The sequence below is a fragment of the Pelobates fuscus genome, chromosome 2 (genome assembly GCF_036172605.1).
Source record: "Pelobates fuscus isolate aPelFus1 chromosome 2, aPelFus1.pri, whole genome shotgun sequence".
Lineage (NCBI taxonomy): Eukaryota > Metazoa > Chordata > Amphibia > Anura > Pelobatidae > Pelobates > Pelobates fuscus.
Window position 1 is genome coordinate 352757829 of NC_086318.1, and position 13000 is coordinate 352770828.

General features: G+C 43.0%; 14 non-coding genes across 14 annotated transcripts; all 14 read right to left on the reverse strand.

The window, feature by feature from the left end:
* Positions 1-19: 19 nt before the first annotated feature.
* On the reverse strand, positions 20-160 carry LOC134593569 (U4 spliceosomal RNA). Its single transcript, XR_010090032.1, has one exon. It is a non-coding gene; the product is annotated as a U4 spliceosomal RNA (small nuclear RNA).
* Positions 161-1059: 899 nt separating this feature from the next.
* Positions 1060-1226, reverse strand: LOC134590285 (U1 spliceosomal RNA). The gene has a single exon (XR_010087231.1). It is a non-coding gene; the product is annotated as a U1 spliceosomal RNA (small nuclear RNA).
* Positions 1227-1704: 478 nt separating this feature from the next.
* LOC134592100 (U4 spliceosomal RNA) lies at positions 1705-1845 on the reverse strand. Its single transcript, XR_010088775.1, has one exon. It is a non-coding gene; the product is annotated as a U4 spliceosomal RNA (small nuclear RNA).
* Positions 1846-2744: 899 nt separating this feature from the next.
* Positions 2745-2911, reverse strand: LOC134590286 (U1 spliceosomal RNA). Its single transcript, XR_010087232.1, has one exon. It is a non-coding gene; the product is annotated as a U1 spliceosomal RNA (small nuclear RNA).
* Positions 2912-3390: 479 nt separating this feature from the next.
* Positions 3391-3531, reverse strand: LOC134592101 (U4 spliceosomal RNA). Its single transcript, XR_010088776.1, has one exon. It is a non-coding gene; the product is annotated as a U4 spliceosomal RNA (small nuclear RNA).
* Positions 3532-4430: 899 nt separating this feature from the next.
* LOC134590790 (U1 spliceosomal RNA) lies at positions 4431-4597 on the reverse strand. Its single transcript, XR_010087663.1, has one exon. It is a non-coding gene; the product is annotated as a U1 spliceosomal RNA (small nuclear RNA).
* A 477-nt stretch (positions 4598-5074) lies between these two features.
* LOC134593859 (U4 spliceosomal RNA) lies at positions 5075-5214 on the reverse strand. Its single transcript, XR_010090280.1, has one exon. It is a non-coding gene; the product is annotated as a U4 spliceosomal RNA (small nuclear RNA).
* Positions 5215-6113: 899 nt separating this feature from the next.
* LOC134590559 (U1 spliceosomal RNA) lies at positions 6114-6280 on the reverse strand. The gene has a single exon (XR_010087464.1). It is a non-coding gene; the product is annotated as a U1 spliceosomal RNA (small nuclear RNA).
* Positions 6281-6753: 473 nt separating this feature from the next.
* LOC134592103 (U4 spliceosomal RNA) lies at positions 6754-6894 on the reverse strand. Its single transcript, XR_010088777.1, has one exon. It is a non-coding gene; the product is annotated as a U4 spliceosomal RNA (small nuclear RNA).
* A 2492-nt stretch (positions 6895-9386) lies between these two features.
* Positions 9387-9553, reverse strand: LOC134590429 (U1 spliceosomal RNA). Its single transcript, XR_010087354.1, has one exon. It is a non-coding gene; the product is annotated as a U1 spliceosomal RNA (small nuclear RNA).
* Positions 9554-10029: 476 nt separating this feature from the next.
* On the reverse strand, positions 10030-10169 carry LOC134593862 (U4 spliceosomal RNA). The gene has a single exon (XR_010090283.1). It is a non-coding gene; the product is annotated as a U4 spliceosomal RNA (small nuclear RNA).
* Positions 10170-11068: 899 nt separating this feature from the next.
* Positions 11069-11235, reverse strand: LOC134590436 (U1 spliceosomal RNA). Its single transcript, XR_010087360.1, has one exon. It is a non-coding gene; the product is annotated as a U1 spliceosomal RNA (small nuclear RNA).
* A 476-nt stretch (positions 11236-11711) lies between these two features.
* Positions 11712-11852, reverse strand: LOC134592104 (U4 spliceosomal RNA). The gene has a single exon (XR_010088778.1). It is a non-coding gene; the product is annotated as a U4 spliceosomal RNA (small nuclear RNA).
* A 900-nt stretch (positions 11853-12752) lies between these two features.
* LOC134590453 (U1 spliceosomal RNA) lies at positions 12753-12919 on the reverse strand. Its single transcript, XR_010087375.1, has one exon. It is a non-coding gene; the product is annotated as a U1 spliceosomal RNA (small nuclear RNA).
* Between the last annotated feature and the right edge of the window lie 81 nt (positions 12920-13000).

Consider the following 13000-nt stretch of genomic DNA (forward strand, 5'->3'; position numbering starts at 1 on the left):
TATTAAACCAATCTTTCAGTCTCCTTAGAGCCTGTCAAAAATTGCCAATGCTGACTGTATTTCAAGTCATCATGGCGGGGTATTGGGTAAAGTTTTCAAATAGCAATAATCACGCCTCGGATTGACCTCATGGGCTACAATACTGCCACTGCGCAAAGCTAACTGTTCAAGTGGGCCAGCTTTTAAGAGCTACCATGTAAGGAAACTTTAAGACAGCGGTGAGAAAAAGTTCATGACCATAAGCCATTGCAAAGGATTATGGGAGGCAATATTCTAATTAGGCCCGCTTCCTCCTACAGGGAAGCTTAAACCCCAACAAATTCCTTGGTCTTCTTATATGGCATCTTGGAATGGTTCCAAACCTATAACAGAGAGTGAGGGCAACCATATCTTGCAGCAAACCTTGTACAATTTTTTTTCTCTCTTTGGAAACAGTTTTGCCAAGATTCTACTACAGCAGCCATTAGGCAGAGTACACAATCCGCTGGTCTACGTTCGTCCCCAAAGTCACACATTTCATGACTCCATCGATAGGAATGACCCTTGCCTAGCACCTGTCTTCTCTTCATCCACACTCAACAGGGCTGAAAGAACATTTGTGGTGGCTTTTTCAAAATTCCATGGTGTTCATTAGTAAGTGCTAGCGACCACCCAGCTATTCCTAAGGTTTGGTCTGATTGTCTCAAGCGGCAATTCACTGCCTTGATCCAGAAAATCTTTTTTTCCCAGAAATTCAATCAAACGTTACGTTCTGTTGGAAGACGTTATATAGGTCTCCAATTCTTTATTTCTTCCATTGCATTGAAGCATACAATAAATCAAAAGAAGTCAGGATAAAAAAATGATGAAAAAAAAGCTGAAAAGTTAAAATAAAAAGTGAAATTCTGGCTTAAAACTGGTCTCCAGAAAACAAAGATAATAAAAATGATCAAGCCTAGGAAATGATTGTCGCTGCCTGCTTGATGCGGAAAGTAAGAGCCAAAGAAGACGGGTGCCGTGGCTGAAATTATCCTTCGTCAGAATTGGTGAAGTTCTCTATTTTTGTCAAACAAGCAAACACAGGGGAAAGCGCGAACGCAGTCCCCCACTACCATAAATTATGCAGTCGATTTTCCCACATTTGAGGAAATCGCAGAGGTCAACTGGTACGGAGTGCAATGAACCAGCCTCACTCTGGGAGAGCCACCTTAGGGATCATGGCTATTGCTCCCCTGCCAGGTAAGTATGACATGACGGGTACATTCAAAGGCACGCCCGCTGGGAAGCCTTTCCTTTAGGCTGTGGTGAAATAATAAAGCAAGTTAAAAAAAAAAAAAAAAGAAGAGCAAATAAATAATCCAAATGATAGAAGGCTAGAAAACATTACCAAACCTCGTGGCTGATCGTTTTTTTCCTTAGCTACCAGTAATTTTAGTGCCTTCAGGTGGTTAGGTGTGAATAATTGAGCTGGATTCAGGGTGCGAAGGAGCAATTTGCATAAAGGCAAATGCTAGGCCAATGAGCCGAAGGATGGGAATTCGTAGCATGGAGTGAGAATAGTGTGCTGCCGGAAACAAATGGATTCAGTGGGAGAGAAAGGTAAAAGGGAAATGCTAAGAAGCCAGCGGAAGGAATGGTGCAACAGAGCTCAGGAAGAAACGGGAGTCACGTAAGTCACGCCCTGGACATGGGGCGCCATAAACTTTTATTAAACCAATCTTTCAGTCTCCTTAGAGCCTGTCAAAAATTGCCAATGCTGACTGTATTTCAAGTCATCATGGCGGGGTATTGGGTAAAGTTTTCAATTAGCAATAATCACGCCTCGGATTGACCTCATGGGCTACGATACTGCCACTGCGCAAAGCTAACTGTTCAAGTGGGCCAGCTTTTAAGAGCTACCATGTAAGGAAACTTTAAGACAGCGGTGAGAAAAAGTTCATGACCATAAGCCATTGCAAAGGATTATGGGAGGCAATATTCTAATTAGGCCCGCTTCCTCCTACAGGGAAGCTTAAACCCCAACAAATTCCTTGGTCTTCTTATATGGCATCTTGGAATGGTTCCAAACCTATAACAGAGAGTGAGGGCAACCATATCTTGCAGCAAACCTTGTACAATTTTTTTTCTCTCTTTGGAAACAGTTTTGCCAAGATTCTACTACAGCAGCCATTAGGCAGAGTACACAATCCGCTGGTCTACGTTCGTCCCCAAAGTCACACATTTCATGACTCCATCGATAGGAATGACCCTTGCCTAGCACCTGTCTTCTCTTCATCCACACTCAACAGGGCTGAAAGAACATTTGTGGTGGCTTTTTCAAAATTCCATGGTGTTCATTAGTAAGTGCTAGCGACCACCCAGCTATTCCTAAGGTTTGGTCTGATTGTCTCAAGCGGCAATTCACTGCCTTGATCCAGAAAATCTTTTTTTCCCATAAATTCAATCAAACGTTACGTTCTGTTGGAAGACGTAATATAGGTCTCCAATTCTTTATTTCTTCCATTGCATTGAAGCATACAATAAATCAAAAGAAGTCAGGATAAAAAAATGATGAAAAAAAAGCTGAAAAGTTAAAATAAAAAGTGAAATTCTGGCTTAAAACTGGTCTCCAGAAAACAAAGATAATAAAAATGATCAAGCCTAGGAAATGATTGTCGCTGCCTGCTTGATGCGGAAAGTAAGAGCCAAAGAAGACGGGTGCCGTGGCTGAAATTATCCTTCGTCAGAATTGGTGAAATTCTCTATTTTTGTCAAACAAGCAAACACAGGGGAAAGCGCGAACGCAGTCCCCCACTACCATAAATTATGCAGTCGATTTTCCCACATTTGAGGAAATCGCAGAGGTCAACTGGTACGGAGTGCAATGAACCAGCCTCACTCTGGGAGAGCCACCTTAGGGATCATGGCTATTGCTCCCCTGCCAGGTAAGTATGACATGATAGGTACATTCAAAGGCACGCCCGCTGGGAAGCCTTTCCTTTAGGCTGTGGTGAAATAATAACGCAAGTAAAAAAAAAAAGAAAAAAGAAGAGCAAATAAATAATCCAAATGATAGAAGGCTACAAAAGATTACCAAACCTCGTGGCTGATCGTTGTTTTCCTTAGCTACCAGTAATTTTAGTGCCTTCAGGTGGTTAGGTGTGAATAATTGAGCTGGATTCAGGGTGCGAAGGAGCAATTTGCATAAAGGCAAATGCTAGGCCAATGAGCCGAAGGATGGGAATTCGTAGCATGGAGTGAGAATAGTGTGCTGCCGGAAACAAGTGGATTCAGTGGGAGAGAAAGGTAAAAGGGAAATGCTAAGAAGCCAGCGGAAGGAATGGTGCAACAGAGCTCAGGAAGAAACGGGAGTCACGTAAGACACGCCCTGGACATGGGGCGCCATAAACTTTTATTAAACCAATCTTTCAGTCTCCTTAGAGCCTGTCAAAAATTGCCAATGCTGACTGTATTTCAAGTCATCATGGCGGGGTATTGGGTAAAGTTTTCAATTAGCAATAATCACGCCTCGGATTGACCTCATGGGCTACGATACTGCCACTGCGCAAAGCTAACTGTTCAAGTGGGCCAGCTTTTAAGAGCTACCATGTAAGGACACTTTAAGACAGCGGTGAGAAAAAGTTCATGACCATAAGCCATTGCAAAGGATTATGGGAGGCAATATTCTAATTAGGCCCGCTTCCTCCTACAGGGAAGCTTAAACCCCAACAAATTCCTTGGTCTTCTTATATGGCATCTTGGAATGGTTCCAAACCTATAACAGAGAGTGAGGGCAACCATATCTTGCAGCAAACCTTGTACAATTTTTTTTCTCTCTTTGGAAACAGTTTTGCCAAGATTCTACTACAGCAGCCATTAGGCAGAGTACACAATCCGCTGGTCTACGTTCGTCCCCAAAGTCACACATTTCATGACTCCATCGATAGGAATGACCCTTGCCTAGCACCTGTCTTCTCTTCATCCACACTCAACAGGGCTGAAAGAACATTTGTGGTGGCTTTTTCAAAATTCCATGGTGTTCATTAGTAAGTGCTAGCGACCACCCAGCTATTCCTAAGGTTTGGTCTGATTGTCTCAAGCGGCAATTCACTGCCTTGATCTAGAAAATCTTTTTTTCCCATAAATTCAATCAAACGTTACGTTCTGTTGGAAGACGTAATATAGGTCTCCAATTCTTTATTTCTTCCATTGCATTGAAGCATACAATAAATCAAAAGAAGTCAGGATAAAAAAATGATGAAAAAAAAGCTGAAAAGTTAAAATAAAAAGTGAAATTCTGGCTTAAAACTGGTCTCCAGAAAACAAAGATAATAAAAATGATCAAGCCTAGGAAATGATTGTCGCTGCCTGCTTGATGCGGAAAGTAAGAGCCAAAGAAAACGGGTGCCGTGGCTGAAATTATCCTTCGTCAGAATTGGTGAAGTTCTCTATTTTTGTCAAACAAGCAAACACAGGGGAAAGCGCGAACGCAGTCCCCCACTACCATAAATTATGCAATCGATTTTCCCACATTTGAGGAAATCGCAGAGGTCAACTGGTACGGAGTGCAATGAACCAGCCTCACTCTGGGAGAGCCACCTTAGGGATCATGGCTATTGCTCCCCTGCCAGGTAAGTATGACATGACGGGTACATTCAAAGGCACGCCCGCTGGGAAGCCTTTCCTTTAGGCTGTGGTGAAATAATAAAGCAAGTAAAAAAAAAAAAAAAAGAAGAGCAAATAAATAATCCAAATGATAGAAGGCTACAAAAGATTACCAAACCTCGTGGCTGATCGTTGTTTTCCTTAGCTACCAGTAATTTTAGTGCCTTCAGGTGGTTAGGTGTGAATAATTGAGCTGGATTCAGGGTGCGAAGGAGCAATTTGCATAAAGGCAAATGCTAGGCCAATGAGCCGAAGGATGGGAATTCGTAGCATGGAGTGAGAATAGTGTGCTGCCGGAAACAAGTGGATTCAGTGGGAGAGAAAGGTAAAAGGGAAATGCTAAGAAGCCAGCGGAAGGAATGGTGCAACAGAGCTCAGGAAGAAACGGGAGTCACGTAAGACACGCCCTGGACATGGGGCGCCATAAAATTTTATTAAACCAATCTTTCAGTCTCCTTAGAGCCTGTCAAAATTGCCAATGCTGACTGTGTTTCAAGTCATCATGGCGGGGTATTGAGTAAAGTTTTCAATTAGCAATAATCACGCCTCGGATTGACTTCATGGGCTACGATACTGCCACTGCGCAAAGCTAACTGTTCAAGTGGGCCAGCTTTTAAGAGCTACCACGTAAGGACACTTTAAGACAGCGGTGAGAAAAAGTTCATGACCATAAGCCATTGCAAAGGATTATGGGAGGCAATATTCTAATTAGGCCCGCTTCCTCCTACAGGGAAGCTTAAACCCCAACAAATTCCTTGGTCTTCTTATATGGCATCTTGGAATGGTTCCAAACCTATAACAGAGAGTGAGGGCAACCATATCTTGCAGCAAACCTTGTACAATTTTTTTTCTCTCTTTGGAAACAGTTTTGCCAAGATTCTACTACAGCAGCCATTAGGCAGAGTACACAATCCGCTGGTCTACGTTCGTCCCCAAAGTCACACATTTCATGACTCCATCGATAGGAATGACCCTTGCCTAGCACCTGTCTTCTCTTCATCCACACTCAACAGGGCTGAAAGAACATTTGTGGTGGCTTTTTCAAAATTCCATGGTGTTCATTAGTAAGTGCTAGCGACCACCCAGCTATTCCTAAGGTTTGGTCTGATTGTCTCAAGCGGCAATTCACTGCCTTGATCCAGAAAATCTTTTTTTCCCATAAATTCAATCAAACGTTACGTTCTGTTGGAAGACGTAATATAGGTCTCCAATTCTTTATTTCTTCCATTGCATTGAAGCATACAATAAATCAAAAGAAGTCAGGATAAAAAAATTATGAAAAAAAAGCTGAAAAGTTAAAATAAAAAGTGAAATTCTGGCTTAAAACTGGTCTCCAGAAAACATAGATAATAAAAATGATCAAGCCTAGGAAATGATTGTCGCTGCCTGCTTGATGCGGAAAGTAAGAGCCAAAGAAGACGGGTGCCCTGGCTGAAATTATCCTTCGTCAGAATTGGTGAAGCTCTCTATTTTTGTCAAACAAGCAAACACAGGGGAAAGCGCGAACGCAGTCCCCCACTACCATAAATTATGCAGTCGAGTTTCCCACAGTTGAGGAAATCGCAGAGGTCAACTGGTACGGAGTGCAATGAACCAGCCTCACTCTGGGAGAGCCACCTTAGGGATCATGGCTATTGCTCCCCTGCCAGGTAAGTATGACATGACGGGTACATTCAAAGGCACGCCCGCTGGGAAGCCTTTCCTTTAGGCTGTGGTGAAATAATAAAGCAAGTTTAAAAAAAAAAGAAGAGCAAATAAATAATCCAAATGATAGAAGGCTAGAAAAGATTACCAAACCTCGTGGCTGATCGTTTTTTTCCTTAGCTACCAGTAATTTTAGTGCCTTCAGGTGGTTAGGTGTGAATAATTGAGCTGGATTCAGGGTGCGAAGGAGCAATTTGCATAAAGGCAAATGCTAGGCCAATGAGCCGAAGGATGGGAATTCGTAGCATGGAGTGAGAATAGTGTGCTGCCGGAAACAAATGGATTCAGTGGGAGAGAAAGGTAAAAGGGAAATGCTAAGAAGCCAGCGGAAGGAATGGTGCAACAGAGCTCAGGAAGAAACGGGAGTCACGTAAGACACGCCCTAGACATGGGGCGCCATAAACTTTTATTAAACCAATCTTTCAGTCTCCTTAGAGCCTGTCAAAAATTGCCAATGCTGACTGTATTTCAAGTCATCATGGCGGGGTATTGGGTAAAGTTTTCAATTAGCAATAATCACGCCTCGGATTGACCTCATGGGCTACGATACTGCCACTGCGCAAAGCTAACTGTTCAAGTGGGCCAGCTTTTAAGAGCTACCATGTAAGGACACTTTAAGACCGCGGTGAGAAAAAGTTCATGACCATAAGCCATTGCAAAGGATTATGGGAGGCAATATTCTAATTAGGCCCGCTTCCTCCTACAGGGAAGCTTAAACCCCAACAAATTCCTTGGTCTTCTTATATGGCATCTTGGAATGGTTCCAAACCTATAACAGAGAGTGAGGGCAACCATATCTTGCAGCAAACCTTGTACAATTTTTTTTCTCTCTTTGGAAACAGTTTTGCCAAGATTCTACTACAGCAGCCATTAGGCAGAGTACACAATCCGCTGGTCTACGTTCGTCCCCAAAGTCACACATTTCATGACTCCATCGATAGGAATGACCCTTGCCTAGCACCTGTCTTCTCTTCATCCACACTCAACAGGGCTGAAAGAACATTTGTGGTGGCTTTTTCAAAATTCCATGGTGTTCATTAGTAAGTGCTAGCGACCACCCAGCTATTCCTAAGGTTTGGTCTGATTGTCTCAAGCGGCAATTCACTGCCTTGATCCAGAAAATCTTTTTTTCCCAGAAATTCAATCAAACGTTACGTTCTGTTGGAAGACGTTATATAGGTCTCCAATTCTTTTTTTTTTTTTTTTTTTTTTAATTCTTTATTTTTATTGTGCTGTGAATGAATAACATGCAGGCTCGTGGTGCCCCAACAGCATTCCTCGAGCTTATACACAGATAATACAGTTGGTGCATTAGGATTAACGGCACATTTTTATATATGATAAAGTGATGCTGAGTAATTCTGTAGATTAGACCTTGCGAGTGGCAATAGCATAAGATTAATTTACAAGAGAGAAATAGACAGGGCTGTCATAGGTTGCTAACAGTATAACATTTTTTAAAGTTTAAACTGTAGTATGAAAATACAAGCTATGGATCATAAGATCCGGTATGTAACATGCTAAATTAACAGTGTATTAACTATTCTTAATGTACCGACAGTAAAATACAGCGTAGGTTAAACTATGAGTCAGCTGGTATGCATTTGCTAGTCGTAAGGCGTATATAGGTAATCCAGGTATCATGCTAACTGAACTTAAACTACGTGTTGTAATACTAGCTGATAGCAAGCAGGTATAATGTGTGAACACATTTAAATATAACATATTCTGACATCCAGCTGCGCATTATGAAAAAGTAATTTTCGAGCAGAGTAATACATGTTAGTTTTAGTTTTTGTGCAAGAGTAGGTAGTGTTTATGCAATCTGATTTCTAGGTAAACATGCTATGCTATGGTAGTAGGTCGTAAAAATTGCGATAGGAGTATACTGTGCATACAGGACACGAGATGGGCATGAAAACAAATCAAATGTAAGAAGCATTTGTGTCTCTTGGCGTTCAGCTAATTACAGCACTGTGAGAACGCCTGAAATCCTGCTGTGACCAGGCTGGTAGCCGGAACGCAGGTAGCTGTCGTCCTTCACCCAATACCACTGGTGTGCTTTAGTGGGTAGTCCATTCTATGACCCAGCGTGGTGCTCTGTAACAGGTGCCGGTCCTCAGCCGAGTCTGATCCGATCAGATGTATCACTGCATGACCGGAGCTCTTCTGGGCATGTTTCTGTGAGGCTGTCTCCTGTGTAACAGCACGGCGTTCAGCTATCTCCCCGGAGAGAAACAGAGCAGTGCCACGCTGATCCGGGGTTCCTCGCTCAGGTGATCCGCCGGGGTTTAGGGGTTGCTTGGTGTCCTGGCTCCTGTGTGTGTGGGAGCGGGTGCATGCGCCCAGGTAGCATGGTTTGGTTTCCCGCCATAGCGGGTTTTGGTGCCTGCGTGGTCGGATGGTCGCTTTGAATGCCTGAAGCGAAAGCCCATAATGGCGTCGGCAGGTTGCAGGGCGGATCCACGAGGCCACCACTCTAGCTGCTCGATTGTAGGGTATTCCCCGATCGCACAGTACTGAGCAGAGGCTCAGACAGAGTCTGTCGAGGGCCTCCAGGGGGTAAGTGGGTGCATGAGTGCCTGTGCTCTTTCCCCATGGTCTCTGTAGAGCGGCCATCTTGAAAGTACCTTAGCAGTTCAGTGCCTAAGCGACCACCCAGCTATTCCTAAGGTTTGGTCTGATTGTCTCAAGCGGCAATTCACTGCCTTGATCCAGAAAATCTTTTTTTCCCATAAATTCAATCAAACGTTACGTTCTGTTGGAAGATAGGTCTCCAATTCTTTATTTCTTCCATTGCATTGAAGCATACAATAAATCAAAAGAAGTCAGGATAAAAAAATGATGAAAAAAAAGCTGAAAAGTTAAAATAAAAAGTGAAATTCTGGCTTAAAACTGGTCTCCAGAAAACAAAGATAATAAAAATGATCAAGCCTAGGAAATGATTGTCGCTGCCTGCTTGATGCGGAAAGTAAGAGCCAAAGAAGATGGGTGCCGTGGCTGAAATTATCCTTCGTCAGAATTGGTGAAGTTCTCTATTTTTGTCAAACAAGCAAACACAGGGGAAAGCGCGAACGCAGTCCCCCACAACCATAAATTATGCAGTCGATTTTCCCACATTTGAGGAAATCGCAGAGGTCAACTGGTACGGAGTGCAATGAACCAGCCTCACTCTGGGAGAGCCACCTTAGGGATCATGGCTATTGCTCCCCTGCCAGGTAAGTATGACATGACGGGTACATTCAAAGGCACGCCCGCTGGGAAGCCTTTCCTTTAGGCTGTGGTGAAATAATAAAGCAAGTAAAAAAAAAAAAAAAGAAGAGCAAATAAATAATCCAAATGATAGAAGGCTACAAAAGATTACCAAACCTCGTGGCTGATCGTTGTTTTCCTTAGCTACCAGTAATTTTAGTGCCTTCAGGTGGTTAGGTGTGAATAATTGAGCTGGATTCAGGGTGCGAAGGAGCAATTTGCATAAAGGCAAATGCTAGGCCAATGAGCCGAAGGATGGGAATTCGTAGCATGGAGTGAGAATAGTGTGCTGCCGGAAACAAGTGGATTCAGTGGGAGAGAAAGGTAAAAGGGAAATGCTAAGAAGCCAGCGGAAGGAATGGTGCAACAGAGCTCAGGAAGAAACTGGAGTCACGTAAGACACGCCCTGGACATGGGGCGCCATAAACTTTTATTAAACCAATCTTTCAGTCTCCTTAGAGCCTGTCAAAATTGCCAATGCTGACTGTATTTCAAGTCATCATGGCGGGGTATTGAGTAAAGTTTTCAATTAGCAATAATCACACCTTGGATTGACTTCATGGGCTACGATACTGCCACTGCGCAAAGCTAACTGTTCAAGTGGGCCAGCTTTTAAGAGCTACCACGTAAGGACACTTTAAGACAGCGGTGAGAAAAAGTTCATGACCATAAGCCATTGCAAAGGATTATGGGAGGCAATATTCTAATTAGGCCCGCTTCCTCCTACAGGGAAGCTTAAACCCCAACAAATTCCTTGGTCTTCTTATATGGCATCTTGGAATGGTTCCAAACCTATAACAGAGAGTGAGGGCAACCATATCTTGCAGCAAACCTTGTACAATTTTTTTTCTCTCTTTGGAAACAGTTTTGCCAAGATTCTACTACAGCAGCCATTAGGCAGAGTACACAATCCGCTGGTCTACGTTCGTCCCCAAAGTCACACATTTCATGACTCCATCGATAGGAATGACCCTTGCCTAGCACCTGTCTTCTCTTCATCCACACTCAACAGGGCTGAAAGAACATTTGTGGTGGCTTTTTCAAAATTCCATGGTGTTCATTAGTAAGTGCTAGCGACCACCCAGCTATTCCTAAGGTTTGGTCTGATTGTCTCAAGCGGCAATTCACTGCCTTGATCCAGAAAATCTTTTTTTCCCATAAATTCAATCAAACGTTACGTTCTGTTGGAAGACGTAATATAGGTCTCCAATTCTTTATTTCTTCCATTGCATTGAAGCATACAATAAATCAAAAGAAGTCAGGATAAAAAAATGATGAAAAAAAAGCTGAAAAGTTAAAATAAAAAGTGAAATTCTGGCTTAAAACTGGTCTCCAGAAAACATAGATAATAAAAATGATCAAGCCTAGGAAATGATTGTCGCTGCCTGCTTGATGCGGAAAGTAAGAGCCAAAGAAGACGGGTGCCCTGGCTGAAATTATCCTTCGTCAGAATTGGTGAAGCTCTCTATTTTTGTCAAACAAGCAAACACAGGGGAAAGCGCGAACGCAGTCCCCCCCTACCATAAATTATGCAGTCGAGTTTCCCACATTTGAGGAAATCGCAGAGGTCAACTGGTACGGAGTGCAATGAACCAGCCTCACTCTGGGAGAGCCACCTTAGGGATCACGGCTATTGCTCCCCTGCCAGGTAAGTATGACATGACGGGTACATTCAAAGGCACGCCCACTGGGATGCCTTTCCTTTAGGCTGTGGTGAAATAATAAAGCAAGTTTAAAAAAAAAAAAAGAAGAGCAAATAAATAATCCAAATGATAGAAGGCTAGAAAAGATTACCAAACCTCGTGGCTGATCGTTTTTTTCCTTAGCTACCAGTAATTTTAGTGCCTTCAGGTGGTTAGGTGTGAATAATTGAGCTGGATTCAGGGTGCGAAGGAGCAATTTGCATAAAGGCAAATGCTAGGCCAATGAGCTGAAGGATGGGAATTCGTAGCATGGAGTGAGAATAGTGTGCTGCCGGAAACAAATGGATTCAGTGGGAGAGAAAGGTAAAAGGGAAATGCTAAGAAGCCAGCGGAAGGAATGGTGCAACAGAGCTCAGGAAGAAACGGGAGTCACGTAAGACACGCCCTAGACATGGGGCGCCATAAACTTTTATTAAACCAATCTTTCAGTCTCCTTAGAGCCTGTCAAAAATTGCCAATGCTGACTGTATTTCAAGTCATCATGGCGGGGTATTGGGTAAAGTTTTCAATTAGCAATAATCACGCCTCGGATTGACCTCATGGGCTACGATACTGCCACTGCGCAAAGCTAACTGTTCAAGTGGGCCAGCTTTTAAGAGCTACCATGTAAGGACACTTTAAGACAGCGGTGAGAAAAAGTTCATGACCATAAGCCATTGCAAAGGATTATGGGAGGCAATATTCTAATTAGGCCCGCTTCCTCCTACAGGGAAGCTTAAACCCCAACAAATTCCTTGGTCTTCTTATATGGCATCTTGGAATGGTTCCAAACCTATAACAGAGAGTGAGGGCAACCATATCTTGCAGCAAACCTTGTACAATTTTTTTTCTCTCTTTGGAAACAGTTTTGCCAAGATTCTACTACAGCAGCCATTAGGCAGAGTACACAATCCGCTGGTCTACGTTCGTCCCCAAAGTCACACATTTCATGACTCCATCGATAGGAATGACCCTTGCCTAGCACCTGTCTTCTCTTCATCCACACTCAACAGGGCTGAAAGAACATTTGTGGTGGCTTTTTCAAAATTCCATGGTGTTCATTAGTAAGTGCTAGCGACCACCCAGCTATTCCTAAGGTTTGGTCTGATTGTCTCAAGCGGCAATTCACTGCCTTGATCCAGAAAATCTTTTTTTTCCCAGAAATTCAATCAAACGTTACGTTCTGTTGGAAGACGTAATATAGGTCTCCAATTCTTTATTTCTTCCATTGCATTGAAGCATACAATAAATCAAAAGAAGTCAGGATAAAAAAATGATGAAAAAAAAGCTGAAAAGTTAAAATAAAAAGTGAAATTCTGGCTTAAAACTGGTCTCCAGAAAACATAGATAATAAAAATGATCAAGCCTAGGAAATGATTGTCGCTGCCTGCTTGATGCGGAAAGTAAGAGCCAAAGAAGACGGGTGCCCTGGCTGAAATTATCCTTCGTCAGAATTGGTGAAGCTCTCTATTTTTGTCAAACAAGCAAACACAGGGGAAAGCGCGAACGCAGTCCCCCACTACCATAAATTATGCAGTCGAGTTTCCCACATTTGAGGAAACCGCAGAGGTCAACTGGTACGGAGTGCAATGAACCAGCCTCACTCTGGGAGAGCCACCTTAGGGATCATGGCTATTGCTCCCCTGCCAGGTAAGTATGACATGACGGGTACATTCAAAGGCACGCCCGCTGGGAAGCCTTTCCTTTAGGCTGTGGTGAAATAATAAAGCAAGTTTAAA